Source organism: Orycteropus afer, unplaced genomic scaffold, assembly GCF_000298275.1.
Source record: "Orycteropus afer afer isolate SDZICR_OR568_19922 unplaced genomic scaffold, OryAfe1.0 scaffold00073, whole genome shotgun sequence".
Taxonomy (NCBI): domain Eukaryota; kingdom Metazoa; phylum Chordata; class Mammalia; order Tubulidentata; family Orycteropodidae; genus Orycteropus; species Orycteropus afer.
In genome coordinates this window covers 7,451,602-7,458,153 of record NW_006921660.1, presented here as the reverse complement: position 1 = coordinate 7,458,153, position 6,552 = coordinate 7,451,602, and positions in this window count along the sequence as shown.

Here is a 6,552-nt window from a genome sequence, read left to right as displayed (position 1 = left end):
TGGTCTTATAAGCTGAGAATTGCATTGTCTGCCAGTCCCTTGGACTAATTATTTCTATGTGTGTTTGATTTTCTTAGTTCTTCTATGTTCTGGATGAGGAGAGACCTGTTATTGCATCTAGATGGCTGCTTGCGACCTTTTAAGATCCTGGTCACTACTCACCAAAGTAGGATGTAGAACAATATTTTGTGTAGTTTGTTATGCAAATTGAGCTTTATATACTGTGTGACCATGGTCCTGAGGCCACAGGTCCAACTGCTCACTCCCTCTGGGTAGCTGGCTGTGGCCAGGAAGCCACCACAACCTTGCCCCTTGTCAGCTCTACTATGCACCTGGTTCTTACACTGCACGCATATGTAGAAACACTGCATACACATGTAGAAACATTGTCTACTAACCCTATACATGGTCATGGGCACGCTACCCACTGCTAGACATACCTGATCATTCAGCCTGTCCACTCATCTATCCACCTGTAGATCAGTGCTTGCCATCACTGACAACGCAGTACTTACCTGCAGAAGCATTCATCTTTGTTGTCTGTACCTCCCATGTACCTCTCTGTGTCTTCCTCTTCCTCAGTGCCACTGTGTTGATCACTTACATTTGGTTCATTGCCCTTCTCTTCACCCAAATCATTACTTATCTCCACCTGTCTAGCGGTGTTCCCTTCCCTCTCTTCCCCTCCCACCACTGGTAACCAACAAAGAAAGTCTCCTTCCATACATAAACCTTTCCCTTACTTTTTACAATAATGAACTAATACAATATTTGTCCTTCTGTGATTGACTTATTTCACTCGGCATAATGTCCTACAAGTTCATCTACATTGTGTGGTGTTTTTAGTGTAGATTCTACATTATTCTTTAGTGTTGCATAGTATTCCATTGTGTGTATGTACCATAGTTAGCTTATCCATTCTTTTGGTGATGGGACCGTAGATTCTTTTCATCTCTTTGCTGTTGTAAATAGTGCTGTGATGAACATGGGTGTGCATATATTTGTTCTTGGCCTGGCTCTCACTTCTTTAGCATATATACCTAGTAATGGGATTGCTGGATCAAATGATATTTCTAATTCAAACTTTTTAAGGAATTGACATACTGCTTCCCACAGTCATTGCATCATTTTACAGTTCCACCATCAATATCTGAAAATCCCAATCTCTCCACATCCTCCCTAGCATTTGTCATCTTCTGTCTTGTTGGACTTGGCTATTAGTACTGGGGCAATATGGTATCTCGTGGTTGTTTTGATTTGCATCTCTCTAATGACTGATGATTGTAAACATTTCTTCATATGTTTGTTGACCACCTGATTATCCTCCTTTGTGAAGTCTATTCATGTCTTCTGCCCATTTTTTAATTGGATTGTTTGTCATTTTGTGTTGGAATTTTAGAGATAAACCCCTTATCACATATGTCATTGCCAAATATTTTTTTTTACCAATCTGTATGTTCTCTTCTTACTCTTTTAAAGAAGTCTTTGGAAGCACATAAAGATTAAATTTTACAAAGTCACATTCATTTAGTTTATTTTATGCTGTTTGTGCATTTTGGGTTATGCTTGACAGCCTATTTATGACATAAATTAAGACCCCTGAATTTGGCCCTAGTGTTTCCTTGAGAACCTTTATAATGTTAGATTTCACATTTAAATATTTGATCCATCTGGAGTTAGTTTTTGTGTATGGTGTGAGGTATGGATCCTTTTTCCTTTTTTTTGCAAATGGGTATCCAGTTTTGCCAGCACTGTTTGTGAAAGAGATAATCTCTTCCCCACTTAATTGATTTCAGCCCTTTGACAAAAATCAGCTGACCATAGGTTGATGGACTGCTTCTGAGTTCTCAATTCTATTCCACTGGTCTATGTGTCTGTCGTTGTACCAATACCAGTCTGTTTTGACTACTTTGTTCGTAGGTTTTGAGGTCTGGGACTGTGAGACTTCCTACTTTGTTCTTCTTCAATAATGTTTTGTTTATCCAAGGTCTCTTTCCATATAAAATTAGTGATTGCTTTTTCCAAATCCTTAAAGAATGGGATCTGAATTGGAATTGCATTGAATATATAGATTGCTTTGGATAATATTGACATTTTCACAATATTCAGACTTCCTATCCATGAGCATGGTATGTTCTTCCATTTATGTAGATGTCTTATGTTTCTTGAAGTGATGTTTTCTAGTTTTCTTTGTACAGGTCTTTTGTATCCCTGGTAAGATTTATTCCCAAGTATTTTATGGTTTTGGTACCAATTGTAAATGGCATTTGTTTCATTTCTAGCAGTCTCTTTGCTGGTATAGAGGAATCCAATTGATTTTTGTTTGTTGGTCTGGTGTCCTGGCACTATGCTAAATCTCTCAATTAGTTCCAATAGTTTTTTTTTTTTTTTTTCCCCCCTGAGTCTCTTGGGTTTTCTATGTATAAGATCATATCATCAGAAAATAGGGATAGTTTGACTTCTTCCTTATCAATTTGGATACCTTTGGTTTCCCTTTTTTGCCCTATTGCCCTGGCTAGCACTTCAAGTACAATGTTGACTAGAAGTGGTGCTAGAGGGTATGTTAGACTGACTTCTCTAAAGAAACAAAACCAGTAAAGCTTATATATAGAAAAAGAGGAAAAAGAAATTTATCTTAGGAAAATGGCTCAAACACTTATAGAAGCTGGCAATTCACAAGTTCTTGGATCTAACATCAAGCTGGAGGCTTTTCCCAACTCACACAGCCACAGGGTGATGAGCTCAAGGTAGGCAGGCAGTATACTGGCTGTTGACTCCGACAAATGACGAATCCAAGATCTCTATGCCAAATGGTGGATTGTTTGCTCATGGACTGTTGTAGGCAGCACAACAGAATCCCGATCCACAGAAGAGTGTGTTCCATCTTTGTTGTACTATCTTTCATTGACAGTGGTGTATTAAAGTCTCTTGCTAGGACTGTGGAGTCATCGATTTTTCTTTTTAATTCTGTTAAAGTCTGGTTTTTGTATTATAGGGCTCTTTCATTGGGTTCATAGATATTTATTATGGTTATGTCCTCTCATTCAATCAATCCTTTAATCATTATATGTCTTTCTTTGTTTCTTATGGTAGTTTTTGTCTTAAAGCCAATTTTATCAGAAATTAATATCGCTGCTCCTGCTCTTTTCAGAATGCCACTTGCTTGGTTTATCTTTTTCCAACCTTTGATTTTCAGTCTGTATTTTGTCTTTGTCTCTAGGTGTGTCTCTTGTAGACAGCATATTTATGTGTTATGTATTCTTATCCAGTCTGCAACTCTCTGCCTCTTGAGGGGTGCATTTAATCCATTTGTATTCATTGTAATTATTGACAAGTATGAATTTGTTGCTGTCATTTTGTTATGTGTTTTTTTCATGGCATTGCTGATGTCTCTATTCCATGTAATTTTCTGTGCTGTGCTCATTTTGTTTGTGAATCGTGTTATCATTTCCTTCATTGCTATTGTTTTAGTATTTGCTGAACATTTATGTTTTTCTTCTTTTTTATTTTGATGTGAAAGTTTATCATTTTTCTTTGAGGTTACCTCCTTGTGATTTATATTTTTTTCCCAAGTCAGAACAGTATATTCTATCTTTCAGTTGTCTTGACTTCCTCACCATTTAGAAGTACTGTAACTACACTATTTTTTCCCTCATTTTGGTTTGTTGTTTTTGTCATTTAGCAATTGATGTGTCTGCTTCCCTATTTACAGTCTTGTAAGCTTATTTTACTTTGGGTACTTCCATAACTGGGTTGATTTCTGGGTTATGTCATCATGTGTGTTAATGGCTGGTTGCTGTTTGCTGTTGTTGGTTCTCTGTCCAAAAAACTCCCTATAGCCTCTCTTGTAAGGTTGGTCTACTTTAACTAATTCCTTTAATTTCTGCTTATCTGGAAATCTCCTAATTTCACCATCATATTTGATCAATGGTTTGCTGGGAATATAATTCTTGATTGTAGATTTTTTTTTTCTTTCAGGATTTTATATATATATGATCCCACTACCTTCTCACCTCCATAGTTTTGCCAGGAAATCAGAGCTTAGTCTTATTGGTTGTCCTTTGTAGGTAACTTTTCATTTTTCCCATGCTGCTGTCAGGATTCTTTCGTTGTCTTTGATTTTGGTGAGTTTGATTATGATATGTCTTGGGAATTTTCTTTTGGAGGTCTATCATGTTTTGGGGTTCATTAGATTTCTTGAATGGATATATTCTCATTCTTAATCATAGCCGGGAAATTCTCTTCCAACAAATCTTTGACAATTTTCTCTGTGGTTTTATTTGTCTCTTCTTGTTGAAATTCCAATTACATGTAGGTTATTCCTCTAGATGGTATACCACATGAATCTTAGGATTTCTTTATTTTGTTTTGATCTTTTTTTTCTGAATGATCCCTTTCCAAAGAAATGGTGAAGTATTTGTTTTCAATCTCACTAATTCTGTCTTCCATTGATTTGATTCTACTCCTTTGCCTGTTGAGTGTTGCAGTGTAGTAAATTACTTTGTGTGGCTTTTCTACCCATAAGTCTTTGTAAACTCCAAGGTGGAATTTGCTATGAGCAACTGAGGAGCTCCTAATTGCTGAAGGTGTCCACCTGGAGTATTTCTGTTGGGAGTGGCACAAAACAATGTTCTGGGATGTGCCCACTTTCTCTCTCAGGTGCTTAGAGTTCTGATGCTATAATTGGCTAGTTTGACCACCCTGCGGGCTCTAAAGGAGACCTCCTGGAGGCAGAACTCTCTCGGACTGCTGGTCGAGGAAGACTTGCTGCTGAAAGAGACACGAGCTCCTGAGTCATGCATTGCTGGGAAAGAGATGCAAGAGACATGCACCCCGGAAAGAGACTGTGAGAGACTCTTGGCTGAGGGATGGTGGGCTGGGAGAGAGACTGAGCGTTCTTCCTGAACTTGAGCTGTAGCCTGGTGCTTCCCTAATAAACCCTGTAATCTGTGAGTTCTGTGTGGCCACTGCAGCGAATTATCGAACCCAGGAGAGAGGTGGTGGATGCTCTGAGATGAACGGTTGGAGAAAGGGCTGGAGGGAGGCAACATGTCTGGCCTGGCAGCAATAGGCCTTGGGTTACTGCTGGTAATCCTGTCTTCCCCTTGTGGGATTAGAGAAGGTCAGAACATGTGGCCTCCTTGCCGTTTTTGCAAGTGTGTTATCTATTCCTGAAATTTAGTATTAATCTTATGGATTTCTATCTGTAGATTTTGTATCATTTCTAATTTTCATATATTTTGTCCTTTTGTTCTTGTATTTTTTTCCAAAATTGTTATAGGGGTTTTTTTTGTGTGTGTATTTTCCTTAATTTTTTCAGTGTTTTCTTTGATCTGTTTCTCAATCCATCAAAGGTTCCTAAATATAATTCTTTTGAATTCCTTGTCAGGGAGTTCCAATGCTGCTTCTTTCTTTGGGATGTGCTCTGGATCTGTATCATATTCCCTTGTTTATGCTGCTTTTTCTTGCTTCTTTGTGTGGACTGTGATGGTCTGTTGTCTCTGAGACATTGTGACGTTGTTGTATTTATATTTCATTCATGACTGCATGTTGGAGTGATTCACCTAAGATTTTTATTTTCTTTGTTTTGTTTAGATGTAGCCGAGTAAGCAGGGTACTGTGCTCCTCTGTTCATAGTTGGCAGCACTTATGCAGTTACAACCTCTCTCCCAGTGGGTATGATAGAGAATGAGAATGGGTGCACAGATCTCTGTTAGTTGTTTGTGAAGAGCATTTAAGGGTGAGTCAGGCTTGTGGTTGGCTATTGTGTATCACTGGCCAACTGGTGCAGAAGCAAATGGTGGCCTTCATTCAGTAGATGGAGTTGCAGGAGTTGTGGGTATGGTTGGGTTTTATGGGCATGGTTGCTGTCTCCCACTCAGAAAAACAACAAAGGGGGGAACTACCAAAAAGTAAAAGTGAGGACAAAAAACACACACTGCATAAACACACAGAAATACTCCCTAAAAAGAGAAAGAAAAAAAAAAAAAAAGCCAATAAATAAGTTGAAATATTTCAGGAAATACTTTAAAAGGACAGAAGAAATACAAATATAAAAAGAGAAAAAAAAAAAATCCTGCAATATATGGGGAGGAGGGGAATAAGAGAAAAGAGCTAGAGTAAGAGAATAATGAGAAAAATGGGGAAAATATGAGAAGAAAAATAAGAGATGGTAAGAACCACATGAAAAAACAAAATGGGAACCAGGAAAAGGGAAGAGAAAAAAAGCCCAAAACTAGAACCTGGGAAGGGAAAAGCAAAGAATAAAAAGAAAAAGAAATAAAAAATATGGCAAAAAAAATAATTTAAAAATAAATAAATAATAATAATAATAACAGAAAATAAATCTGTGTGGGACAGGACAGAGTGCCCAGGCTCCATCAGAGCACACACACTAGGATGGAATTCCTGCCAGCCCAGAAGGTAGGTGGAGGTAAGGAATGGACATACACCTCCATTCACTAAGAGGGTCTGGGGTATAAGAATAACAAGGGGAATATTGCACCTTTCCAGTAGTCAGCCTCTGGTATATCTGTGCTGCTCTCAGCAAGC